Here is a 21,899-nt window from a genome sequence, read left to right as displayed (position 1 = left end):
TTTGAGGCCTGTGCTCTCCGCATACTGTAACCAATTGAAAATTTCTTTATTCTTTTTTTCATTTCCTCCCACCAGCTCCCTCTATCCACATACAGACATTTCAGATCCACCCAATGTTGGAAGATCCCTCTGAAACTTGCCCTATATTCCTGTTCTAACAAGATGTCATTATTTAATTTCCAATATCCTTTTCCATATGCTGTCCCCTCGCATTCCACCTTCGCCCACACTATTTTGTGATCAGTAAAGGGCGCGTAAAGGGACCCCGTTTCGATTACCTTTTCTGTGTCTCCTACTAGTATATAGTCTAGCCTGTTTCTCATTCCCCGACTATTTTCCCACGTATGGGTCGGACGGTTGTCTAAGAGCTTCCCCATGGAGTCTACTAACCTATACTTTGCCATGAGATTCCTAAGTGGAAGAGAACCATTGTTCTTATCTAAAGAGCAATTTAAGTCACCGCCCACATAAATTACATTACTTGTCATGAAGCAAATATCCAGGCTAGAAAAAAGTTCCCTGCGGGCTCGTGGTTCTGCATTTGCATATATATTTACCACCCGACATTTTATTCCAACCTTTTTAATATCCACCACCAAGACCCTACCCTGTATTGCGGAAAAGCTGTCCATGATTTGAATACTTTTTTTCCCGCACAAAACTCCCACCCCTGAACCGTATACACTCCCCACACTCCATGCTGCTTCGCCTCCTACCCACTCCTTTGTGAAGAGCAGAGCGTCGGCCTCGTCTCTTAAATGGGCTTCCTGGATTAAACATATATCAAAGTCACAAGTAGTTAAAAATTCATACACAGCTCTTCTTTTCTTTGCATCCCTCAGTCCTCTGACATTTAAAGTCATTATTTTCATCTTATCCATTTAATGGTAAGGGCTACTTCCCCAAACTTTCCTGAGAAAATAATGTTCGTATCAGAGAACTTTCAGCGTTACTTTCATTTTCACTCCCGTCGTCGGAATCATTTTCACTTATCGTGGTGCTCAAAGGAGTGTGGGTACACTCCGTTTGAGTTCCTTTTGGAGCACGCCTTTCTCCCTCCACACCGAAAGGCGCAGTCTCCAATTTTTCCTCATTGCTATCTTCTGGCGGAGTGGCCGAAACCTGCCTTTTCCTTCTTTTCGCCTTCTTTCTTCCTGCTTTCCTAACCTCTCTCCACGGTTGCTCCGTCATGTCCTCACTCGTAGCGAAGGATCCTTCCTTATTCCTGTCCTCTGTATCTAACAAAGGAACCTCTATCATTCTCTCAGAAACTTCTTCTTCCTCGTCAGCCTCATTTCTCTCACCTGCAGGAGTCTCCTGCATTGACAAAAGTGTTCCTAATTTGTCATGTCCAGTTTCCTTCTCTTGGCCCACCGGCCCCACCACTACTGCAGCGTATGACCTGGGCTTTGTGCAATCTCTTGCCATGTGCTCCTCTGACTCACATAAATGACATTTCTTTAGTACAGTGCAGTCTCTTGTGCTATGTCCCGTTTCATTGCAATTTCGGCACCTCACCTGATTGCAATTAGCGGCTTCATGGCCTTTGCCGCCACATCTTCTGCAAACCAGAGGTTGGCCCGCGTAGATGAGGAAGCCTCTGTCTGCCCCAATAGAAAAAACTGCCGGAGGATGTCGATAGCCGTCTTCACTATTCGGGTCTTCCTCCATTTTGACGCGGAATTGTCTTTTGCCGGTCCACAAGCCCAGACCATCTTTTATTATTCTTACTCCAGGTAAGACCTTTACGTGTCTTCCCAAAAAACATCTTATAGTCTCTTCTGAAACCCACGGGTTATACATGTGTACAGTTAGGATACTATAGTCACTTCTATATAAAGGGGTGACCATGTACCTTTTTAGTTCTTCATTTGACGTCAGGTGAGCTTTTCTCCTTGCTTCTTCCGCTGTGTCTTTCGTAGTTAGCGTCACATCGTAGTACTTGTTGGTTATACTCTGTTGCAAGCAGTAGATCTCCTCGGGCTGAATCTGCAAAGCATCAAACAAAATCCTCCTCCCAAAAGTTACTCGTTCCTGGAAAGCTGCATCTTTGTCTTTTAGAGCAAATCGCAGGAAGCCGCAGTGACTCCTCGTCCCGGCTTCCGGCGTCACGGTAGGCCCTGTTTGCTTGGCTGAAGGGGCAGATCTTAGGCCCCGCCTTCTCTGCTCCAGAGTTCGACTGTGACTGGAGAGGAGCACGTTCGCGGCTTCAGGCTGCTTTCTGGCTCTTGGCTTGGCAAACCTTACTTTGTTTGGCTTTCTTGCTTTTGCACAAAGTCAGCAAAGTGGGCACCGTTCCCGGAGGCGCTGCAATACCGGGTCGATGCGTTGAGCGAACGGAGCGAGCCACTTATTCGGCTCCCTGTTCTAAAAATGCGTTTAATACGTTGCCCCCGAATCGGGGGCATATCAGATATTAAACTGATAAGAACAGATACTACACTTGATCTTAGCCAAAAGGCCGAGAAGCGATGGCCTCCTGCAGGTTCCTGGCTGAGCCGCCTTCTCGAGACACTTCTCGCTTGTGACGGTGCGCTCTTTCACTTGGCTCACAGGGAGGGCTCCGCTTCAAATCTCCGCCCACCCACAGTAGCTCACAGGCCTGCGGAGCTCCCTGGAACTGCGCGCTTTCTTCTATTGAACAACGAGGAGAGGGCCCAGCCAGAAGGCAGACCCTGCCAAAAATAGGTGCAACTCCTTAGCCTCACTCTCCACGGAAGTCTTTAGTAAAAGGCGAAAGACTTGTACGTTTTGAAGAGAAGCCAGAGTGTGTGTTTCTTTGGCATCGCAGGAAGCCGCAGTGACTCCTCGTCCCGGCTTCTGGCGTCACGGTAGGCCCTGTTTGCTTGGCTGAAGGGGCAGATCTTAGGCCCCGCCTTCTCTGCTCCAGAGTTCGACTGTGACTGGAGAAGGGTGACTGGAGAGGAGCACGTTCGCGGCTTCAGGCTGCTTTCTGGCTCTTGGCTTGGCAGACCTTACTTTGTTTGGCTTTCTTGCTTTTGCACAAAGTCAGCAAAGGGGGCACCGTTCCCGGAGGCGCTGCAATACCGGGTCGATGCGTGGAGCGAACGGAGCGAGCCCCTTATTCGGCTCCCTGTTCTAAAAATGCGTTTAATACGTTGCCCCCGAATCGGGGGCGTATCAGATATTAAACTGATAAGAACAGATACTACACTTGATCTTAGCCAAAAGGCCGAGAAGCGATGGCCTCCTGCAGGTTCCTGGCTGAGCCGCCTTCTCGGGACACTTCTCGCTTGTGACGGTGGGCTCTTTCACTTGGCTCACAGGGTGGGCTCCGCTTCAAATCTCCGCCCACCCACAGTAGCTCACAGGCCTGCGGAGCTCCCTGGAACTGCGCGCTTTCTTCTATTGAACAACGAGGAGAGGGCCCAGCCAGAAAGCAGACCCTGCCAAAAATAGGTGCAACTCCTTAGCCTCACTCTCCACGGAAGTCTTTAGTAAAAGGCGAAAGACTTGTACGTTTTGAAGAGAAGCCAGAGTGTGTGTTTCTTTGGCCTCGCAGGAAGCCGCAGTGACTCCTCGTCCCGGCTTCCGGCGTCACGGTAGGCCTTGTTTGCTTGGCTGAAGGGGCAGATCTTAGGCCCCGCCTTCTCTGCTCCAGAGTTCGACTGTGACTGGAGAGGAGCACGTTCGCGGCTTCAGGCTGCTTTCTGGCTCTTGGCTTGGCAGACCTTACTTTGTTTGGCTTTCTTGCTTTTGCACAAAGTCAGCAAAGGGAGCACCGTTCCCGGGGGCGCTGCAACACCGGGTCGATGCGTGGAGCGAACGGAGCGAGCCCCTTATTCGGCTCCCTGTTCTAAAAATGCGTTTAATACGTTGCCCCCGAATCGGGGGCGTATCAGATATTAAACTGATAAGAACAGATACTACACTTGATCTTAGCCAAAAGGCCGAGAAGCGATGGCCTCCTGCAGGTTCCTGGCTGAGCCGCCTTCTCGGGACACTTCTCGCTTGTGACGGTGCGCTCTTTCACTTGGCTCACAGGGTGGGCTCCGCTTCAAATCTCCGCCCACCCACAGTAGCTCACAGGCCTGCGGAGCTCCCTGGAACTGCGCACTTTCTTCTATTGAACAACGAGGAGAGGGCCCAGCCAGAAGGCAGACCCTGCCAAAAATAGGTGCAACTCCTTAGCCTCACTCTCCACGGAAGTCTTTAGTAAAAGGCGAAAGACTTGTACGTTTTGAAGAGAAGCCAGAGTGTGTGTTTCTTTGGCCTCGCAGGAAGCCGCAGTGACTCCTCGTCCCGGCTTCCGGCGTCACGGTAGGCCCTGTTTGCTTGGCTGAAGGGGCAGATCTTAGGCCCCGCCTTCTCTGCTCCAGAGTTCGACTGTGACTGGAGAGGAGCACGTTCGCGGCTTCAGGCTGCTTTCTGGCTCTTGGCTTGGCAGACCTTACTTTGTTTGGCTTTCTTGCTTTTGCACAAAGTCAGCAAAGGGGGCACCGTTCCCGGAGGCGCTGCAATACCGAGTCGATGCGTGGAGCGAACGGAGCGAGCCCCTTATTCGGCTCCCTGTTCTAAAAATGCGTTTAATACGTTGCCCCCAAATCGGGGGCGTATCAGATATTAAACTGATAAGAACAGATACTACACTTGATCTTAGCCAAAAGGCCGAGAAGCGATGGCCTCCTGCAGGTTCCTGGCTGAGCCGCCTTCTCGGGACACTTCTCGCTTGTGACGGTGCGCTCTTTCACTTGGCTCACAGGGAGGGCTCCGCTTCAAATCTCCGCCCACCCACAGTAGCTCACAGGCCTGCGGAGCTCCCTGGAACTGCGCGCTTTCTTCTATTGAACAACGAGGAGAGGGCCCAGCCAGAAGGCAGACCCTGCCAAAAATAGATGCAACTCCTTAGCCTCACTCTCCACGGAAGTCTTTAGTAAAAGGCGAAAGACTTGTACGTTTTGAAGAGAAGCCAGAGTGTGTGTTTCTTTGGCCTCGCAGGAAGCCGCAGTGACTCCTCGTCCCGGCTTCCGGCGTCACGGTAGGCCCTGTTTGCTTGGCTGAAGGGGCAGATCTTAGGCCCCGCCTTCTCTGCTCCAGAGTTCGACTGTGACTGGAGAGGAGCACGTTCGCGGCTTCAGGCTGCTTTCTGGCTCTTGGCTTGGCAGACCTTACTTTGTTTGGCTTTCTTGCTTTTGCACAAAGTCAGCAAAGGGGGCACCGTTCCCGGAGGCGCTGCAATACCGGGTCGATGCGTGGAGCGAACGGAGCGAGCCCCTTATTCGGCTCCCTGTTCTAAAAATGCGTTTAATACGTTGCCCCCGAATCGGGGGCGTATCAGATATTAAACTGATAAGAACAGATACTACACTTGATCTTAGCCAAAAGGCCGAGAAGCGATGTCCTCCTGCAGGTTCCTGGCTGAGCCGCCTTCTCGGGACACTTCTCGCTTGTGACGGTGCGCTCTTTCACTTGGCTCACAGGGTGGGCTCCGCTTCAAATCTCCGCCCACCCACAGTAGCTCACAGGCCTGCGGAGCTCCCTGGAACTGCGCGCTTACTTCTATTGAACAACGAGGAGAGGGCCCAGCCAGAAGGCAGACCCTGCCAAAAATAGGTGCAACTCCTTAGCCTCACTCTCCACGGAAGTCTTTAGTAAAAGGCGAAAGACTTGTACGTTTTGAAGAGAAGCCAGAGTGTGTGTTTCTTTGGCCTCGTAGGAAGCCGCAGTGACTCCTCGTCCCGGCTTCCGGCGTCACGGTAGGCCCTGTTTGCTTGGCTGAAGGGGCAGATCTTAGGCTCCGCCTTCTCTGCTCCAGAGTTCGACTGTGACTGGAGAGGAGCACGTTTGCGGCTTCAGGCTGCTTTCTGGCTCTTGGCTTGGCAGACCTTACTTTGTTTGGCTTTCTTGCTTTTGCACAAAGTCAGCAAAGGGGGCACCGTTCCCGGAGGCGCTGCAATACCGGGTCGATGCGTGGAGCGAACGGAGCGAGCCCCTTATTCGGCTCCCTGTTCTAAAAATGCGTTTAATACGTTGCCCCCGAATCGGGGGCGTATCAGATATTAAACTGATAAGAACAGATACTACACTTGATCTTAGCCAAAAGGCCGAGAAGCGATGGCCTCCTGCAGGTTCCTGGCTGAGCCGCCTTCTCGGGACACTTCTCGCTTGTGACGGTGCGCTCTTTCACTTGGCTCACAGGGAGGGCTCCGCTTCAAATCTCCGCCCACCCACAGTAGCTCACAGGCCTGCAGAGCTCCCTGGAACTGCGCGCTTTCTTCTATTGAACAACGAGGAGAGGGCCCAGCCAGAAGGCAGACCCTGCCAAAAATAGGTGCAACTCCTTAGCCTCACTCTCCACGGAAGTCTTTAGTAAAAGGCGAAAGACTTGTACGTTTTGAAGAGAAGCCAGAGTGTGTGTTTCTTTGGCCTCGCAGGAAGCCGCAGTGACTCCTCGTCCCGGCTTCCGGCGTCACGGTAGGCCCTGTTTGCTTGGCTGAAGGGGCAGATCTTAGGCCCCGCCTTCTCTGCTCCAGAGTTCGACTGTGACTGGAGAGGAGCACGTTCGCGGCTTCAGGCTGCTTTCTGGCTTTTGGCTTGGCAGACCTTAATTTGTTTGGCTTTCTTGCTTTTGCACAAAGTCAGCAAAGGGGGCACCGTTCCCGGAGGCCCTGCAATACCGGGTCGATGCGTGGAGCGAACGGAGCGAGCCCCTTATTCGGCTCCTTGTTCTAAAAATGTGTTTAATACGTTGCCCCCGAATCGGGGGCGTATCAGATATTAAACTGATAAGAACAGATACTACACTTGATCTTAGCCAAAAGGCCGAGAAGCGATGGCCTCCTGCAGGTTCCTGGCTGAGCCGCCTTCTCGGGACACTTCTCGCTTGTGACGGTGCGCTCTTTCACTTGGCTCACAGGGAGGGCTCCGCTTCAAATCTCCGCCCACCCACAGTAGCTCACAGGCCTGCAGAGCTCCCTGGAACTGCGCGCTTTCTTCTATTGAACAACGAGGAGAGGGCCCAGCCAGAAGGCAGACCCTGCCAAAAACAGGTGCAACTCCTTAGCCTCACTCTCCACGGAAGTCTTTAGTAAAAGGCGAAAGACTTGTACGTTTTGAAGAGAAGCCAGAGTGTGTGTTTCTTTGGCCTCGCAGGAAGCCGCAGTGACTCCTCGTCCCGGCTTCCGGCGTCACGGTAGGCCCTGTTTGCTTGGCTGAAGGGGCAGATCTTAGGCCCCGCCTTCTCTGCTCCAGAGTTCGACTGTGACTGGAGAGGAGCACGTTCGCGGCTTCAGGCTGCTTTCTGGCTCTTGGCTTGGCAGACCTTACTTTGTTTGGCTTTCTTGCTTTTGCACAAAGTCAGCAAAGGGGGCACCGTTCCCGGAGGCGCTGCAATATCGGGTCGATGCGCGGAGCGAACGGAGCGAGCCCCTTATTCGGCTCCCTGTTCTAAAAATGCGTTTAATACGTTGCCCCCGAATCGGGGGCGTATCAGATATTAAACTGATAAGAACAGATACTACACTTGATCTTAGCCAAAAGGCCGAGAAGCGATGGCCTCCTGCAGGTTCCTGGCTGAGCCGCCTTCTCGGGACACTTCTAGCTTGTGACGGTGCGCTCTTTCACTTGGCTCACAGGGAGGGCTCCGCTTCAAATCTCCGCCCACCCACAGTAGCTCACAGGCCTGCGGAGCTCCCTGGAACTGCGCGCTTTCTTCTATTGAACAACGAGGGGGGGGCCCAGCCAGAAGGCAGACCCTGCCAAAAATAGGTGCAACTCCTTAGCCTCACTCTCCACGGAAGTCTTTAGTAAAAGGCGAAAGACTTGTACGTTTTGAAGAGAAGCCAGAGTGTGTGTTTCTTTGGCCTCGCAGGAAGCCGCAGTGACTCCTCGTCCCGGCTTCCGGCGTCACGGTAGGCCCTGTTTGCTTGGCTGAAGGGGCAGATCTTAGGCCCCGCCTTCTCTGCTCCAGAGTTCGACTGTGACTGGAGAGGAGCACGTTCGCGGCTTCAGGCTGCTTTCTGGCCCTTGGCTTGGCAGACCTTACTTTGTTTGGCTTTCTTGCTTTTGCACAAAGTCAGCAAAGGGGGCACCGTTCCCGGAGGCGCTGCAATACCGGGTCGATGCGTGGAGCAAACAGAGCGAGCCCCTTATTCGGCTCCCTGTTCTAAAAATGCGTTTAATACGTTGCCCCCGAATCGGGGGCGTATCAGATATTAAACTGATAAGAACAGATACTACACTTGATCTTAGCCAAAAGGCCGAGAAGCGATGGCCTCCTGCAGGTTCCTGGCTGAGCCGCCTTCTCGGGACACTTCTCGCTTGTGACGGTGCGCTCTTTCACTTGGCTCACAGGGAGGGCTCCGCTTCAAATCTCCGCCCACCCACAGTAGCTCACAGGCCTGCGGAGCTCCCTGGAACTGCGCGCTTTCTTCTATTGAACAACGAGGAGAGGGCCCAGCCAGAAGGCAGACCCTGCCAAAAATAGGTGCAACTCCTTAGCCTCACTCTCCACGGAAGTCTTTAGTAAAAGGCGAAAGACTTGTACGTTTTGAAGAGAAGCCAGAGTGTGTGTTTCTTTGGCATCGCAGGAAGCCGCAGTGACTCCTCGTCCCGGCTTCCGGCGTCACGGTAGGCCCTGTTTGCTTGGCTGAAGGGGCAGATCTTAGGCCCCGCCTTCTCTGCTCCAGAGTTCGACTGTGACTGGAGAGGGGGGACTGGAGAGGAGCACGTTCGCGGCTTCAGGCTGCTTTCTGGCTCTTGGCTTGGCAGACCTTACTTTGTTTGGCTTTCTTGCTTTTGCACAAAGTCAGCAAAGGGGGCACCGTTCCCGGAGGCGCTGCAATACCGGGTCGATGCGTGGAGCGAACGGAGCGAGCCCCTTATTCGGCTCCCTGTTCTAAAAATGCGTTTAATACGTTGCCCCCGAATCGGGGGCGTATCAGATATTAAACTGATAAGAACAGATACTACACTTGATCTTAGCCAAAAGGCCGAGAAGCGATGGCCTCCTGCAGGTTCCTGGCTGAGCCGCCTTCTCGGGACACTTCTCGCTTGTGACGGTGCGCTCTTTCACTTGGCTCACAGGGAGGGCTCCGCTTCAAATCTCCGCCCACCCACAGTAGCTCACAGGCCTGCGGAGCTCCCTGGAATTGCGCGCTTTCTTCTATTGAACAACGAGGAGAGGGCCCAGCCAGAAGGCAGACCCTGCCAAAAATAGGTGCAACTCCTTAGCCTCACTCTCCACGGAAGTCCTTAGTAAAAGGCGAAAGACTTGTACGTTTTGAAGAGAAGTCAGAGTGTGTGTTTCTTTGGCCTCGCAGGAAGCCGCAGTGACTCCTCGTCCCGGCTTCCGGCGTCACGGTAGGCCCTGTTTGCTTGGCTGAAGGGGCAGATCTTAGGCCCCGCCTTCTCTGCTCCAGAGTTCGACTGTGACTGGAGAGGAGCACGTTCGCGGCTTCAGGCTGCTTTCTGGCTCTTGGCTTGGCAGACCTTACTTTGTTTGGCTTTCTTGCTTTTGCACAAAGTCAGCAAAGGGGGCACCGTTCCCGGAGGCGCTGCAATACCGGGTCGATGCGTGGAGCGAACGGAGCGAGCCCCTTATTCGGCTCCCTGTTCTAAAAATGCGTTTAATACGTTGCCCCCGAATCGGGGGCGTATCAGATATTAAACTGATAAGAACAGATACTACACTTGATCTTAGCCAAAAGGCCGAGAAGCGATGTCCTCCTGCAGGTTCCTGGCTGAGCCGCCTTCTCGGGACACTTCTCGCTTGTGACGGTGCGCTCTTTCACTTGGCTCACAGGGAGGGCTCCGCTTCAAATCTCCGCCCACCCACAGTAGCTCACAGGCCTGCGGAGCTCCCTGGAACTGCGCGCTTTCTTCTATTGAACAACGAGGAGAGGGCCCAGCCAGAAGGCAGACCCTGCCAAAAATAGGTGCAACTCCTTAGCCTCACTCTCCACGGAAGTCTTTAGTAAAAGGCGAAAGACTTGTACGTTTTGAAAAGAAGCCAGAGTGTGTGTTTCTTTGGCCTCGCAGGAAGCCGCAGTGACTCCTCGTCCCGGCTTCCGGCGTCACGGTAGGCCCTGTTTGCTTGGCTGAAGGGGCAGATCTTAGGCCCCGCCTTCTCTGCTCCAGAGTTCGACTGTGACTGGAGAGGAGCACGTTCGCGGCTTCAGGCTGCTTTCTGGCTCTTGGCTTGGCAGACCTTACTTTGTTTGGCTTTCTTGCTTTTGCACAAAGTCAGCAAAGGGGGCACCGTTCCCGGAGGCGCTGCAATACCGGGTCGATGCGTGGAGCGAACGGAGCGAGCCCCTTATTCGGCTCCCTGTTCTAAAAATGCGTTTAATACGTTGCCCCCGAATCGGGGGCGTATCAGATATTAAACTGATAAGAACAGATACTACACTTGATCTTAGCCAAAAGGCCGAGAAGCGATGGCCTCCTGCAGGTTCCTGGCTGAGCCGCCTTCTCGGGACACTTCTCGCTTGTGACGGTGCGCTCTTTCACTTGGCTCACAGGGTGGGCTCCGCTTCAAATCTCCGCCCACCCACAGTAGCTCACAGGCCTGCGGAGCTCCCTGGAACTGCGCGCTTTCTTCTATTGAACAACGAGGAGAGGGCCCAGCCAGAAGGCAGACCCTGCCAAAAATAGGTGCAACTCCTTAGCCTCACTCTCCACGGAAATCTTTAGTAAAAGGCGAAAGACTTGTACGTTTTGAAGAGAAGCCAGAGTGTGTGTTTCTTTGGCCTCGCAGGAAGCCGCAGTGACTCCTCGTCCCGGCTTCCGGCGTCACGGTAGGCCCTGTTTGCTTGGCTGAAGGGGCAGATCTTAGGCCCCGCCTTCTCTGCTCCAGAGTTCGACTGTGACTGGAGAGGAGCACGTTCGCGGCTTCAGGCTGCTTTCTGGCTCTTGGCTTGGCAGACCTTACTTTGTTTGGCTTTCTTGCTTTTGCACAAAGTCAGCAAAGGGGGCACCGTTCCCAGAGGCGCTGCAATACCGGGTCGATGCGTGGAGCGAACGGAGCGAGCCCCTTATTCGGCTCCCTGTTCTAAAAATGCGTTTAATACGTTGCCCCCGAATCGGGGGCGTATCAGATATTAAACTGATAAGAACAGATACTACACTTGATCTTAGCCAAAAGGCCGAGAAGCGATGGCCTCCTGCAGGTTCCTGGCTGAGCCGCCTTCTCGGGACACTTCTCGCTTGTGACGGTGCGCTCTTTCACTTGGCTCACAGGGAGGGCTCCGCTTCAAATCTCCGCCCATCCACAGTAGCTCACAGGCCTGCGGAGCTCCCTGGAATTGCGCGCTTTCTTCTATTGAACAACGAGGAGAGGGCCCAGCCAGAAGGCAGACCCTGCCAAAAATAGGTGCAACTCCTTAGCCTCACTCTCCACGGAAGTCTTTAGTAAAAGGCGAAAGACTTGTACGTTTTGAAGAGAAGTCAGAGTGTGTGTTTCTTTGGCCTCGCAGGAAGCCGCAGTGACTCCTCGTCCCGGCTTCCGGCGTCACGGTAGGCCCTGTTTGCTTGGCTGAAGGGGCAGATCTTAGGCCCCGCCTTCTCTGCTCCAGAGTTCGACTGTGACTGGAGAGGAGCACGTTCGCGGCTTCAGGCTGCTTTCTGGCTCTTGGCTTGGCAGACCTTACTTTGTTTGGCTTTCTTGCTTTTGCACAAAGTCAGCAAAGGGGGCACCGTTCCCGGAGGCGCTGCAATACCGGGTCGATGCGTGGAGCGAACGGAGCGAGCCCTTTATTCGGCTCCCTGTTCTAAAAATGCGTTTAATACGTTGCCCCCGAATCGGGGGCGTATCAGATATTAAACTGATAAGAACAGATACTACACTTGATCTTAGCCAAAAGGCCGAGAAGCGATGGCCTCCTGCAGGTTCCTGGCTGAGCCGCCTTCTCGGGACACTTCTCGCTTGTGACGGTGCGCTCTTTCACTTGGCTCACAGGGTGGGCTCCGCTTCAAATCTCCGCCCACCCACAGTAGCTCACAGGCCTGCGGAGCTCCCTGGAACTGCGCGCTTTCTTCTATTGAACAACGAGGAGGGGGCCCAGCCAGAAGGCAGACCCTGCCAAAAATAGGTGCAACTCCTTAGCCTCACTCTCCACGGAAGTCTTTAGTAAAAGGCGAAAGACTTGTACGTTTTGAAGAGAAGCCAGAGTGTGTGTTTCTTTGGCCTCGCAGGAAGCCGCAGTGACTCCTCGTCCCGGCTTCCGGCGTCACGGTAGGCCCTGTTTGCTTGGCTGAAGGGGCAGATCTTAGGCCCCGCCTTCTCTGCTCCAGAGTTCGACTGTGACTGGAGAGGGGTGACTGGAGAGGAGCACGTTCGCGGCTTCAGGCTGCTTTCTGGCTCTTGGCTTGGCAGACCTTACTTTGTTTGGCTTTCTTGCTTTTGCACAAAGTCAGCAAAGGGGGCACCGTTCCCGGAGGCGCTGCAATACCGGGTCGATGCGTGGAGCGAACGGAGCGAGCCCCTTATTCGGCTCCCTGTTCTAAAAATGCGTTTAATACGTTGCCCCCGAATCGGGGGCGTATCAGATATTAAACTGATAAGAACAGATACTACACTTGATCTTAGCCAAAAGGCCGAGAAGCGATGGCCTCCTGCAGGTTCCTGGCTGAGCCGCCTTCTCGGGACACTTCTCGCTTGTGACGGTGCGCTCTTTCACTTGGCTCACAGGGAGGGCTCCGCTTCAAATCTCCGCCCACCCACAGTAGCTCACAGGCCTGCGGAGCTCCCTGGAACTGCGCGCTTTCTTCTATTGAACAACGAGGAGAGGGCCCAGCCAGAAGGCAGACCCTGCCAAAAATAGGTGCAACTCCTTAGCCTCACTCTCCACGGAAGTCTTTAGTAAAAGGCGAAAGACTTGTACGTTTTGAAGAGAAGCTAGAGTGTGTGTTTCTTTGGCCTCGCAGGAAGCCGCAGTGACTCCTCGTCCCGGCTTCCGGCGTCACGGTAGGCCCTGTTTGCTTGGCTGAAGGGGCAGATCTTAGGCCCCGCCTTCTCTGCTCCAGAGTTCGACTGTGACTGGAGAGGAGCACGTTCGCGGCTTCAGGCTGCTTTCTGGCTCTTGGCTTGGCAGACCTTACTTTGTTTGGCTTTCTTGCTTTTGCACAAAGTCAGCAAAGGGGGCACCGTTCACGGAGGCGCTGCAATACCGGGTCGATGCGTGGAGCGAATGGAGCGAGCCACTTATTTGGCTCCCTGTTCTAAAAATGCGTTTAATACGTTGCCCCCGAATCGGGGGCGTATCAGATATTAAACTGATGAGAACAGATTTTTTTTTTTATTTTTTTTTTTTATATTTTTATTTCATACAATTCATTAAAAAAGTGAAAACAACACCAGAAACATATTAGTAACAATAGAATACAAGAAAAATAAAGAAATAAAAAAAAATATATATATATAAAACAGGCACCAAACCGAGCCGCATCTTACCACTACATGGGCCCGTACTCTACAATGTTCTTCTCAAACCCAAAACGTCCGTTCTAGAACGACAGAACTCTATCGGAAACACAAAAATCAAACTATCCTCCTAGTTTGAATCTCTTAAGCCTTCCTGAAACCGGGAGGTGTTTGTAAGACATGTTTCCACCTATCCTTAATTGTGTCCCAGCCCCATTTAGTTTTCTCTAAAAGACAAGTCTTCTCTATTTCTTTTACTATTATTCTACGTGTAGTTCTAGCTGTCCATTTGTAAGACCCCAGGATGTACCCCTGTCGAGCCTTCCACAAAAATAGTTTTGTCAGGGCCATTAGCAAGGGGATCTTTCCGCTGGCCTCGTTTCTTTTTTCCTTCCCTGTAAGGAACATTAGCTCATCATATTGGATGCCATTTAAACACTCATATTGCACTTGCATTTCTCTCCACACTTCTTGCGCAAAACCACATCCCCACATTACATGTTCTATTGTTTCTTCTTCTCCTTGACAAGTAGTCCTTGGACAGTTTTTGTTGTCGCTTAATCTATGAGCATACATTATCGATCTCACAGGGATTTTTCTGTGTAGCAGCAACCAGTTCAAATCTTTACACCCATTGCTCAAGTCTTTTCCTTGTGCTCGTTTCCATGTAGCCTCTTTCACCCACACACATTGTGTGTGGGTTTTTTCCACCAGGGTCCTATACAAGGTCTTATGATTCAGAGCAAGGTCCTTATCCTTACATTCTAAATGCTTCTCCCGCCACTTGATCAGCTTTGCATAATACACCGGTCTGCTTTCTGCTTTGGGCGCACTATTGTCCCACTTGGTCAGTTGTCTCAATGGGCCTGATAGCCAAAAGCGAATTAAAAGTTGGCATTTGTGTGTATAAGGCTTTTTCAGTATGTTACAAATGTTACAGTAATATAATACATCCAATTTTAAAGGGATGCATGGAACATCTCTCCCTCCTTTTAGTATCGGCTGGTACATCATAGTTCTTTTCACATATTCGTACCCACCCCAAATAAACTTGAACACTTCCCGTGTTAGTTCTTTCCTAAACATTTGTGGTAATGGGAAAACATATGCCAAATGAAGTAGGGCAGGCAGAATATCGGCTTTCACAACCAGGACTCTGCCGGTTATGGAGAGTCTTCTTTTCTTCCACATCCCCAATTTCCTCCTCACTTTTGCCATTTTTAACTCCCAATTTCGTTCTGCGTCTCCCCCAGGATTCCCAAAATTAATGCCTAAGACCCGCATGGGGCTTTCACAGAGGGAAAGCCCACAAAGCCTCTCCCTTCTGCCTGCCCACCTTCCCAGAAATTTGTATTTAGTTTTTTCTTTGTTCACCCTTGACCCTGCCGCCCTTTCAAAGGTATGTATTAGCTGCATAGCTTCCCTCACGCTCCCATCATCCCCCAAATAAAGGGTGATGTCATCAGCATACTGGGAGATTTTTAACACTTCTCCCCCTGGTAAGGCTATCCCTCTAATTTCTCGGTTTCCCCTTATCGCGCATGCTAAAGGTTCTACATAGATGACGTAAAGCAAGGCAGACAAGGGGCAACCTTGTCTAAGTCCTCTTTGCTGATACACCTCGTCTGTCAGAAAGCCATTTACTTTCACCTTGCCACAAATGTCAACATACATCATTTTTATCCAGCTCAGAAATGTTTCCCCTATATTGAAAGTCGTCATCACCCTCCATAGAAAATCATAATTGACTCTGTCAAAGGCTTTTTCTTGGTCAATTGTTACACATATGGAGTCTAAATTCCTGTCCTCTATATACGAAAGCACATCCCTGTGCAAATGCAAGTTCCAAGCAATCTGTCTACCCTTTACTCCACAGGTCTGGTCCTCATTTATAATAAACGGCATAGCCTGGGCCAAGCGTAACGCTAAAGCTCTGCTCAGAATTTTATAATCCACACAGACCATGGACAAAGGTCTATAATTGGAAAGCATTGCCGGTGAGCCTTTCTTAAACAATAAACTAATCACCCCCGTCCTCATGCTTTTCAACATATAGCCCTTTTCACACATTTCATTAAATACTTCTAGCAAATGGTCTCCGATGAGATCCCAGAAGGTGACATAAAACTCTTTCGAAAGACCATCTATTCCGGGTACTTTGTTATTTTTCATTGTCTTCAAAGCATCGTATAGTTCATTCTTATTTATGCATCTATCCATTGATTGTTTTTCTTCTTCAGATAGCCTTTCCCCTAACCCCCTCAAAAAGGTCCCCTGCGCGTCTGTATCCAACTCTTCCTTTTCAAAAAGGCGCATATAGTACTCTTCTACTACTTTCCGTAAATCCTCAGAACTAGTCATCGTCTTCCCATCTATCTCCAATTCTTTTATTAGTCCACTTTCCTCCCTCCTTTTCATTTGGGCAAAAAAGTACGCTGAACACTTTTCTTGACCCTCATGCTCCTCCTGCATAAACTTAAACATCCTTGTCCTCGCTCTCTGTTGAAAAAAATCTTCTTGTTTTTTCAATAAAACATTCAATTTCTCACTTCTATCCCTATGTCTATTTCTGTTCCTGTCCTCTTCCTCTTTTGCAATGTCCCTCTGTAAATCTTTAAAGACCTTCTTTGAGGCCTGTGCTCTCCGCATACTGTAACCAATTGAAAATTTCTTTATTCTTTTTTTCATTTCCTCCCACCAGCTCCCTCTATCCACATACAGACATTTCAGATCCACCCAATGTTGGAAGATCCCTCTGAAACTTGCCCTATATTCCTGTTCTAACAAGATGTCATTATTTAATTTCCAATATCCTTTTCCATATGCTGTCCCCTCGCATTCCACCTTCGCCCACACTATTTTGTGATCAGTAAAGGGCGCGTAAAGGGACCCCGTTTCGATTACCTTTTCTGTGTCTCCTACTAGTATATAGTCTAGCCTGTTTCTCATTCCCCGACTATTTTCCCACGTATGGGTCGGACGGTTGTCTAAGAGCTTCCCCATGGAGTCTACTAACCTATACTTTGCCATGAGATTCCTAAGTGGAAGAGAACCATTGTTCTTATCTAAAGAGCAATTTAAGTCACCGCCCACATAAATTACATTACTTGTCATGAAGCAAATATCCAGGCTAGAAAAAAGTTCCCTGCGGGCTCGTGGTTCTGCATTTGCATATATATTTACCACCCGACATTTTATTCCAACCTTTTTAATATCCACCACCAAGACCCTACCCTGTATTGCGGAAAAGCTGTCCATGATTTGAATACTTTTTTTCCCGCACAAAACTCCCACCCCTGAACCGTATACACTCCCCACACTCCATGCTGCTTCGCCTCCTACCCACTCCTTTGTGAAGAGCAGAGCGTCGGCCTCGTCTCTTAAATGGGCTTCCTGGATTAAACATATATCAAAGTCACAAGTAGTTAAAAATTCATACACAGCTCTTCTTTTCTTTGCATCCCTCAGTCCTCTGACATTTAAAGTCATTATTTTCATCTTATCCATTTAATGGTAAGGGCTACTTCCCCAAACTTTCCTGAGAAAATAATGTTCGTATCAGAGAACTTTCAGCGTTACTTTCATTTTCACTCCCGTCGTCGGAATCATTTTCACTTATCGTGGTGCTCAAAGGAGTGTGGGTACACTCCGTTTGAGTTCCTTTTGGAGCACGCCTTTCTCCCTCCACACCGAAAGGCGCAGTCTCCAATTTTTCCTCATTGCTATCTTCTGGCGGAGTGGCCGAAACCTGCCTTTTCCTTCTTTTCGCCTTCTTTCTTCCTGCTTTCCTAACCTCTCTCCACGGTTGCTCCGTCATGTCCTCACTCGTAGCGAAGGATCCTTCCTTATTCCTGTCCTCTGTATCTAACAAAGGAACCTCTATCATTCTCTCAGAAACTTCTTCTTCCTCGTCAGCCTCATTTCTCTCACCTGCAGGAGTCTCCTGCATTGACAAAAGTGTTCCTAATTTGTCATGTCCAGTTTCCTTCTCTTGGCCCACCGGCCCCACCACTACTGCAGCGTATGACCTGGGCTTTGTGCAATCTCTTGCCATGTGCTCCTCTGACTCACATAAATGACATTTCTTTAGTACAGTGCAGTCTCTTGTGCTATGTCCCGTTTCATTGCAATTTCGGCACCTCACCTGATTGCAATTAGCGGCTTCATGGCCTTTGCCGCCACATCTTCTGCAAACCAGAGGTTGGCCCGCGTAGATGAGGAAGCCTCTGTCTGCCCCAATAGAAAAAACTGCCGGAGGATGTCGATAGCCGTCTTCACTATTCGGGTCTTCCTCCATTTTGACGCGGAATTGTCTTTTGCCGGTCCACAAGCCCAGACCATCTTTTATTATTCTTACTCCAGGTAAGACCTTTACGTGTCTTCCCAAAAAACATCTTATAGTCTCTTCTGAAACCCACGGGTTATACATGTGTACAGTTAGGATACTATAGTCACTTCTATATAAAGGGGTGACCATGTACCTTTTTAGTTCTTCATTTGACGTCAGGTGAGCTTTTCTCCTTGCTTCTTCCGCTGTGTCTTTCGTAGTTAGCGTCACATCGTAGTACTTGTTGGTTATACTCTGTTGCAAGCAGTAGATCTCCTCGGGCTGAATCTGCAAAGCATCAAACAAAATCCTCCTCCCAAAAGTTACTCGTTCCTGGAAAGCTGCATCTTTGTCTTTTAGAGCAAATCTTAAGGTGTTCCTCGTGCCATTTCCTCTTTCAGTCTGCGTATAGCTGGCCGACCAGGTCGCCATTGTGCTTCTCAGATAAGAACAGATACTACACTTGATCTTAGCCAAAAGGCCGAGAAGCGATGGCCTCCTGCAGGTTCCTGGCTGAGCCGCCTTCTCGGGACACTTCTCGCTTGTGACGGTGCGCTCTTTCACTTGGCTCACAGGGAGGGCTCCGCTTCAAATCTCCGCCCACCCACAGTAGCTCACAGGCCTGCGGAGCTCCCTAGAACTGCGCGCTTTCTTCTATTGAACAACGAGGAGAGGGCCCAGCCAGAAGGCAGACCCTGCCAAAAATAGGTGCAACTCCTTAGCCTCACTCTCCACGGAAGTCTTTAGTAAAAGGCGAAAGACTTGTACGTTTTGAAGAGAAGCTAGAGTGTGTGTTTCTTTGGCCTCGCAGGAAGCCGCAGTGACTCCTCGTCCCGGCTTCCGGCGTCACGGTAGGCCCTGTTTGCTTGGCTGAAGGGGCAGATCTTAGGCCCCGCCTTCTCTGCTCCAGAGTTCGACTGTGACTGGAGAGGAGCACGTTCGCGGCTTCAGGCTGCTTTCTGGCTCTTGGCTTGGCAGACCTTACTTTGTTTGGCTTTCTTGCTTTTGCACAAAGTCAGCAAAGGGGGCACCGTTCCCGGAGGTGCTGCAATACCGGGTCGATGCGTGGAGCGAACGGAGCGAGCCCCTTATTCGGCTCCCTGTTCTAAAAATGCGTTTAATACGTTGCCCCCGAATCGGGGGCGTATCAGATATTAAACTGATAAGAACAGATACTACACTTGATCTTAGCCAAAAGGCCGAGAAGCGATGGCCTCCTGCAGGTTCCTGGCTGAGCCGCCTTCTCGGGACACTTCTCGCTTGTGACGGTGCGCTCTTTCACTTGGCTCACAGGGAGGGCTCCGCTTCAAATCTCCGCCCACCCACAGTAGCTCACAGGCCTGCGGAGCTCCCTGGAACTGCGCGCTTTCTTCTATTGAACAACGAGGAGAGGGCCCAGCCAGAAGGCAGACCCTGCCAAAAATAGGTGCAACTCCTTAGCCTCACTCTCCACGGAAGTCTTTAGTAAAAGGCGAAAGACTTGTACGTTTTGAAGAGAAGCCAGAGTGTGTGTTTCTTTGGCCTCGCAGGAAGCCGCAGTGACTCCTCGTCCCGGCTTCCGGCGTCACGGTAGGCCCTGTTTGCTTGGCTGAAGGGGCAGATCTTAGGCCCCGCCTTCTCTGCTCCAGAGTTCGACTGTGACTGGAGAGGAGCACGTTCGCGGCTTCAGGCTGCTTTCTGGCTCTTGGCTTGGCAGACCTTACTTTGTTTGGCTTTCTTGCTTTTGCACAAAGTCAGCAAAGGGGGCACCGTTCCCGGAGGCGCTGCAATACCGGGTCGATGCGTGGAGCGAACGGAGCGAGCCCCTTATTCGGCTCCCTGTTCTAAAAATGCGTTTAATACGTTGCCCTCGTACCGGGGCGTATCAGATATTAAACTGATAAGAACAGATACTACACTTGATCTTAACCAAAATGCCGAGAAGCGATGGCCTCCTGCAGGTTCCTGGCTGAGCCGCCTTCTCGGGACACTTCTCGCTTGTGACGGTGCGCTCTATCACTTGGCTCACAGGGAGGGCTCTGCTTCAAATCTCCGCCCACCCACAGTAGCTAAGAGCCCTGCGGAGCTCTCTTGAACTGCGCGCTATCTTCTATTTCTTCTTTTGAACAACGAGGAGAGGGCCCAGCCAGAAGGCAGACCCTGCCAAAAATAGGTGCAACTCCTTAGCCTCACTCTCCACGGAAGTCTTTAGTAAAAGGCGAAAGACTTGTACGTTTTGAAGAGAAGCCAGAGTGTGTGTTTCTTTGGCCTCGCAGGAAGCCGCAGTGACTCCTCGTCCCGGCTTCCGGCGTCACGGTAGGCCCTGTTTGCTTGGCTGAAGGGGCAGATCTTAGGCCGCGCCTTCTCTGCTCCAGAGTTCGACTGTGACCGGAGAGGGGTGACTGGAGAGGAGCACGTTCGCGGCTTCAGGCTGCTTTCTGGCTCTTGGCTTGGCAGACTTACTTTGTTTGGCTTTCTTGCTTTTGCACAAAGTCAGCAAAGGGGGCACCGTTCCCGGAGGCGCTGCAATAACGGGTGGATGCGTGGACCGAACGGAGCGAGCCCCTTATTTGGCTCCCTGTTCTAAAAATGCGTTTAATACGTTGCCCCCGAATCGGGGGCGTATCAGATATTAAACTGATAAGAACAGACACTACACTTGACCTTAGCCAAAAGGCCGAGAAGCGATGGCCTCCTGCAGGTTCCTGGCTGAGCCGCCTTCTCGGGACACTTCTCGCTTGTGACGGTGCGCTCTTTCACTTGGCTCACAGGGAGGGCTCCGCTTCAAATCTCCGCCCACCCACAGTAGCTCACAGGCCTGCAGAGCTCGCTGGAACTGCGTGCTTTCTTCTATTTCTTCTTTTGAACAACGAGGAGAGGGCCCAGCCAGAAGGCAGACCCGCTAAAAATAGGTGCAACTCCTTAGCCTCACTCTCCACGGAAGTCTTTAGTAAAAGGCGAAAGACTTGTACGTTTTGAAGAGAAGCCAGAGTGTGTGTTTCTTTGGCCACGCAGGAAGCCGCAGTGACTCCTCGTCCCGGCTTCCGGCGTCATGGTAGGCCCTGTTTGCATGGCTGAAGGGGCAGATCTTAGGCCCCGCCTTCTCTGCTCCAGAGTTCGACTGTGACTGGAGAGGGGTGACTGGAGAGGAGCACGTTCGCGGCTTCAGGCTGCTTTCTGGCTCTTGGCTTGGCAGACCTTACTTTGTTTGGCTTTCTTGCTTTTGCACAAAGTCAGCAAAGGGGGCACCGTTCCCGGAGGCGCTGCAATACCGGGTCGATGCGAGGAGCGAACGGAGCGAGCCCCTTATTCAGCTCCCTGTTCTAAAAATGCGTTTAATACGTTGCCCCCGAATCGGGGGCGTATCAGATATTAAACTGATAAGAACACTTGATCTTAGCCAAAAGGCCGAGAAGCGATGGCCTCCTGCAGGTTCCTGGCTGAGCCGCCTTCTCGGGACACTTCTAGCTTGTGACGGTGCGCTCTTTCACTTGGCTCACAGGGAGGGCTCTGGTTCAAATCTCCGCCCACCCACAGTAGCTCACAGGCCTGCAGAGCTCCCTGGAACTGCGCGCTTTCTTCTATTGAACAACGAGGAGAGGGCCCAGCCAGAAGGAAGACCCTGCCAAAAATAGGTGCAACTCCTTAGCCTCACTCTCCACGGAAGTCTTTAGTAAAAGGCGAAAGACTTGTACGTTTTGAAGAGAAGCCAGAGTGTGTGTTTCTTTGGCCTCGCAGGAAGCCGCAGTGACTCCTCGTCCCGGCTTCCGGCGTCACGGTAGGCCCTGTTTGCTTGGCTGAAGGGGCAGATCTTAGGCCCCGCCTTCTCTGCTCCAGAGTTCGACTGTGACTGGAGAGGAGCACGTTCGCGGCTTCAGGCTGCTTTCTGGCTCTTGGCTTGGCAAACCTTACTTTGTTTGGCTTTCTTGCTTTTGCACAAAGTCAGCAAAGGGGACACCGTTCCCGGAGGCGCTACAATACCGGGTCGATGCGTGGAGCGAACGGAGCAAGCCCCTTATTCGGCTCCCTTTTCTAAAAATGCGTTTAATACGTTGCCCCCGAATCGGGGGCGTATCAGACATTAAACTGATAAGAACAGATACTACGCTTGATCTTAGCCAAAAGGCCGAGAAGCGATGGCCTCCTGCAGGTTCCTGGCTGAGCCGCCTTCTCGGGACACTTCTCGCTTGTGACGGTGCGCTCTTTCACTTG

General features: G+C 51.4%; 40 non-coding genes and 2 pseudogenes across 40 annotated transcripts; all 42 read right to left on the bottom strand.

The window, feature by feature from the left end:
* Window positions 1-2,282: 2,282 nt before the first annotated feature.
* On the bottom strand, window positions 2,283-2,473 carry LOC148099196 (U2 spliceosomal RNA). Its single transcript, XR_015720148.1, has one exon. It is a non-coding gene; the product is annotated as a U2 spliceosomal RNA (small nuclear RNA).
* Window positions 2,474-2,658: 185 nt separating this feature from the next.
* Window positions 2,659-2,771, bottom strand: LOC148099195 (U5 spliceosomal RNA). Its single transcript, XR_015720288.1, has one exon. It is a non-coding gene; the product is annotated as a U5 spliceosomal RNA (small nuclear RNA).
* A 243-nt stretch (window positions 2,772-3,014) lies between these two features.
* LOC148099194 (U2 spliceosomal RNA) lies at window positions 3,015-3,205 on the bottom strand. Its single transcript, XR_015720589.1, has one exon. It is a non-coding gene; the product is annotated as a U2 spliceosomal RNA (small nuclear RNA).
* Window positions 3,206-3,390: 185 nt separating this feature from the next.
* On the bottom strand, window positions 3,391-3,503 carry LOC148099193 (U5 spliceosomal RNA). Its single transcript, XR_015720242.1, has one exon. It is a non-coding gene; the product is annotated as a U5 spliceosomal RNA (small nuclear RNA).
* A 229-nt stretch (window positions 3,504-3,732) lies between these two features.
* Window positions 3,733-3,923, bottom strand: LOC148099192 (U2 spliceosomal RNA). The gene has a single exon (XR_015720668.1). It is a non-coding gene; the product is annotated as a U2 spliceosomal RNA (small nuclear RNA).
* A 185-nt stretch (window positions 3,924-4,108) lies between these two features.
* LOC148099191 (U5 spliceosomal RNA) lies at window positions 4,109-4,221 on the bottom strand. The gene has a single exon (XR_015720287.1). It is a non-coding gene; the product is annotated as a U5 spliceosomal RNA (small nuclear RNA).
* Window positions 4,222-4,450: 229 nt separating this feature from the next.
* On the bottom strand, window positions 4,451-4,641 carry LOC148099190 (U2 spliceosomal RNA). The gene has a single exon (XR_015720677.1). It is a non-coding gene; the product is annotated as a U2 spliceosomal RNA (small nuclear RNA).
* A 185-nt stretch (window positions 4,642-4,826) lies between these two features.
* Window positions 4,827-4,939, bottom strand: LOC148099189 (U5 spliceosomal RNA). The gene has a single exon (XR_015720393.1). It is a non-coding gene; the product is annotated as a U5 spliceosomal RNA (small nuclear RNA).
* A 229-nt stretch (window positions 4,940-5,168) lies between these two features.
* LOC148099188 (U2 spliceosomal RNA) lies at window positions 5,169-5,359 on the bottom strand. Its single transcript, XR_015720588.1, has one exon. It is a non-coding gene; the product is annotated as a U2 spliceosomal RNA (small nuclear RNA).
* Window positions 5,360-5,544: 185 nt separating this feature from the next.
* On the bottom strand, window positions 5,545-5,657 carry LOC148099187 (U5 spliceosomal RNA). Its single transcript, XR_015720286.1, has one exon. It is a non-coding gene; the product is annotated as a U5 spliceosomal RNA (small nuclear RNA).
* A 229-nt stretch (window positions 5,658-5,886) lies between these two features.
* On the bottom strand, window positions 5,887-6,077 carry LOC148099186 (U2 spliceosomal RNA). Its single transcript, XR_015720587.1, has one exon. It is a non-coding gene; the product is annotated as a U2 spliceosomal RNA (small nuclear RNA).
* A 185-nt stretch (window positions 6,078-6,262) lies between these two features.
* LOC148099185 (U5 spliceosomal RNA) lies at window positions 6,263-6,375 on the bottom strand. Its single transcript, XR_015720285.1, has one exon. It is a non-coding gene; the product is annotated as a U5 spliceosomal RNA (small nuclear RNA).
* Window positions 6,376-6,604: 229 nt separating this feature from the next.
* On the bottom strand, window positions 6,605-6,795 carry LOC148099184 (U2 spliceosomal RNA). The gene has a single exon (XR_015720615.1). It is a non-coding gene; the product is annotated as a U2 spliceosomal RNA (small nuclear RNA).
* A 183-nt stretch (window positions 6,796-6,978) lies between these two features.
* On the bottom strand, window positions 6,979-7,093 carry LOC148099183 (U5 spliceosomal RNA). The gene has a single exon (XR_015720475.1). It is a non-coding gene; the product is annotated as a U5 spliceosomal RNA (small nuclear RNA).
* A 229-nt stretch (window positions 7,094-7,322) lies between these two features.
* On the bottom strand, window positions 7,323-7,513 carry LOC148099182 (U2 spliceosomal RNA). Its single transcript, XR_015720097.1, has one exon. It is a non-coding gene; the product is annotated as a U2 spliceosomal RNA (small nuclear RNA).
* Window positions 7,514-7,698: 185 nt separating this feature from the next.
* LOC148099181 (U5 spliceosomal RNA) lies at window positions 7,699-7,811 on the bottom strand. The gene has a single exon (XR_015720284.1). It is a non-coding gene; the product is annotated as a U5 spliceosomal RNA (small nuclear RNA).
* Window positions 7,812-8,040: 229 nt separating this feature from the next.
* Window positions 8,041-8,231, bottom strand: LOC148099180 (U2 spliceosomal RNA). The gene has a single exon (XR_015720653.1). It is a non-coding gene; the product is annotated as a U2 spliceosomal RNA (small nuclear RNA).
* Window positions 8,232-8,416: 185 nt separating this feature from the next.
* On the bottom strand, window positions 8,417-8,529 carry LOC148099179 (U5 spliceosomal RNA). Its single transcript, XR_015720283.1, has one exon. It is a non-coding gene; the product is annotated as a U5 spliceosomal RNA (small nuclear RNA).
* A 243-nt stretch (window positions 8,530-8,772) lies between these two features.
* On the bottom strand, window positions 8,773-8,963 carry LOC148099178 (U2 spliceosomal RNA). The gene has a single exon (XR_015720586.1). It is a non-coding gene; the product is annotated as a U2 spliceosomal RNA (small nuclear RNA).
* A 185-nt stretch (window positions 8,964-9,148) lies between these two features.
* Window positions 9,149-9,261, bottom strand: LOC148099177 (U5 spliceosomal RNA). The gene has a single exon (XR_015720516.1). It is a non-coding gene; the product is annotated as a U5 spliceosomal RNA (small nuclear RNA).
* A 229-nt stretch (window positions 9,262-9,490) lies between these two features.
* Window positions 9,491-9,681, bottom strand: LOC148099176 (U2 spliceosomal RNA). The gene has a single exon (XR_015720585.1). It is a non-coding gene; the product is annotated as a U2 spliceosomal RNA (small nuclear RNA).
* A 185-nt stretch (window positions 9,682-9,866) lies between these two features.
* LOC148099175 (U5 spliceosomal RNA) lies at window positions 9,867-9,979 on the bottom strand. The gene has a single exon (XR_015720452.1). It is a non-coding gene; the product is annotated as a U5 spliceosomal RNA (small nuclear RNA).
* A 229-nt stretch (window positions 9,980-10,208) lies between these two features.
* Window positions 10,209-10,399, bottom strand: LOC148099174 (U2 spliceosomal RNA). The gene has a single exon (XR_015720584.1). It is a non-coding gene; the product is annotated as a U2 spliceosomal RNA (small nuclear RNA).
* A 185-nt stretch (window positions 10,400-10,584) lies between these two features.
* Window positions 10,585-10,697, bottom strand: LOC148099173 (U5 spliceosomal RNA). Its single transcript, XR_015720484.1, has one exon. It is a non-coding gene; the product is annotated as a U5 spliceosomal RNA (small nuclear RNA).
* Window positions 10,698-10,926: 229 nt separating this feature from the next.
* Window positions 10,927-11,117, bottom strand: LOC148099172 (U2 spliceosomal RNA). Its single transcript, XR_015720664.1, has one exon. It is a non-coding gene; the product is annotated as a U2 spliceosomal RNA (small nuclear RNA).
* A 185-nt stretch (window positions 11,118-11,302) lies between these two features.
* On the bottom strand, window positions 11,303-11,415 carry LOC148099171 (U5 spliceosomal RNA). The gene has a single exon (XR_015720231.1). It is a non-coding gene; the product is annotated as a U5 spliceosomal RNA (small nuclear RNA).
* A 229-nt stretch (window positions 11,416-11,644) lies between these two features.
* LOC148099170 (U2 spliceosomal RNA) lies at window positions 11,645-11,835 on the bottom strand. The gene has a single exon (XR_015720050.1). It is a non-coding gene; the product is annotated as a U2 spliceosomal RNA (small nuclear RNA).
* Window positions 11,836-12,020: 185 nt separating this feature from the next.
* Window positions 12,021-12,133, bottom strand: LOC148099169 (U5 spliceosomal RNA). The gene has a single exon (XR_015720282.1). It is a non-coding gene; the product is annotated as a U5 spliceosomal RNA (small nuclear RNA).
* Window positions 12,134-12,376: 243 nt separating this feature from the next.
* On the bottom strand, window positions 12,377-12,567 carry LOC148099168 (U2 spliceosomal RNA). The gene has a single exon (XR_015720583.1). It is a non-coding gene; the product is annotated as a U2 spliceosomal RNA (small nuclear RNA).
* Window positions 12,568-12,752: 185 nt separating this feature from the next.
* LOC148099167 (U5 spliceosomal RNA) lies at window positions 12,753-12,865 on the bottom strand. Its single transcript, XR_015720465.1, has one exon. It is a non-coding gene; the product is annotated as a U5 spliceosomal RNA (small nuclear RNA).
* Window positions 12,866-13,094: 229 nt separating this feature from the next.
* On the bottom strand, window positions 13,095-13,307 carry LOC148099166 (U2 spliceosomal RNA; annotated as a pseudogene).
* A 4,769-nt stretch (window positions 13,308-18,076) lies between these two features.
* Window positions 18,077-18,201, bottom strand: LOC148099165 (U2 spliceosomal RNA; annotated as a pseudogene).
* A 185-nt stretch (window positions 18,202-18,386) lies between these two features.
* LOC148099164 (U5 spliceosomal RNA) lies at window positions 18,387-18,499 on the bottom strand. The gene has a single exon (XR_015720464.1). It is a non-coding gene; the product is annotated as a U5 spliceosomal RNA (small nuclear RNA).
* A 229-nt stretch (window positions 18,500-18,728) lies between these two features.
* Window positions 18,729-18,919, bottom strand: LOC148099163 (U2 spliceosomal RNA). Its single transcript, XR_015720552.1, has one exon. It is a non-coding gene; the product is annotated as a U2 spliceosomal RNA (small nuclear RNA).
* Window positions 18,920-19,104: 185 nt separating this feature from the next.
* Window positions 19,105-19,217, bottom strand: LOC148099162 (U5 spliceosomal RNA). Its single transcript, XR_015720281.1, has one exon. It is a non-coding gene; the product is annotated as a U5 spliceosomal RNA (small nuclear RNA).
* Window positions 19,218-19,446: 229 nt separating this feature from the next.
* Window positions 19,447-19,636, bottom strand: LOC148099161 (U2 spliceosomal RNA). The gene has a single exon (XR_015720208.1). It is a non-coding gene; the product is annotated as a U2 spliceosomal RNA (small nuclear RNA).
* Window positions 19,637-19,830: 194 nt separating this feature from the next.
* LOC148099160 (U5 spliceosomal RNA) lies at window positions 19,831-19,943 on the bottom strand. The gene has a single exon (XR_015720280.1). It is a non-coding gene; the product is annotated as a U5 spliceosomal RNA (small nuclear RNA).
* A 242-nt stretch (window positions 19,944-20,185) lies between these two features.
* LOC148099159 (U2 spliceosomal RNA) lies at window positions 20,186-20,376 on the bottom strand. Its single transcript, XR_015720203.1, has one exon. It is a non-coding gene; the product is annotated as a U2 spliceosomal RNA (small nuclear RNA).
* A 194-nt stretch (window positions 20,377-20,570) lies between these two features.
* On the bottom strand, window positions 20,571-20,682 carry LOC148099158 (U5 spliceosomal RNA). Its single transcript, XR_015720063.1, has one exon. It is a non-coding gene; the product is annotated as a U5 spliceosomal RNA (small nuclear RNA).
* Window positions 20,683-20,925: 243 nt separating this feature from the next.
* Window positions 20,926-21,107, bottom strand: LOC148099157 (U2 spliceosomal RNA). Its single transcript, XR_015720217.1, has one exon. It is a non-coding gene; the product is annotated as a U2 spliceosomal RNA (small nuclear RNA).
* A 184-nt stretch (window positions 21,108-21,291) lies between these two features.
* Window positions 21,292-21,405, bottom strand: LOC148099156 (U5 spliceosomal RNA). Its single transcript, XR_015720438.1, has one exon. It is a non-coding gene; the product is annotated as a U5 spliceosomal RNA (small nuclear RNA).
* A 229-nt stretch (window positions 21,406-21,634) lies between these two features.
* LOC148099155 (U2 spliceosomal RNA) lies at window positions 21,635-21,825 on the bottom strand. The gene has a single exon (XR_015720133.1). It is a non-coding gene; the product is annotated as a U2 spliceosomal RNA (small nuclear RNA).
* Between the last annotated feature and the right edge of the window lie 74 nt (window positions 21,826-21,899).

The sequence above is a fragment of the Neolamprologus brichardi genome, chromosome 14, assembly GCF_056152115.1.
Source record: "Neolamprologus brichardi isolate AB-2024 chromosome 14, ASM5615211v1, whole genome shotgun sequence".
NCBI lineage: Eukaryota > Metazoa > Chordata > Actinopteri > Cichliformes > Cichlidae > Neolamprologus > Neolamprologus brichardi.
This window is presented reverse-complemented; position numbering and strand designations above follow the sequence as displayed.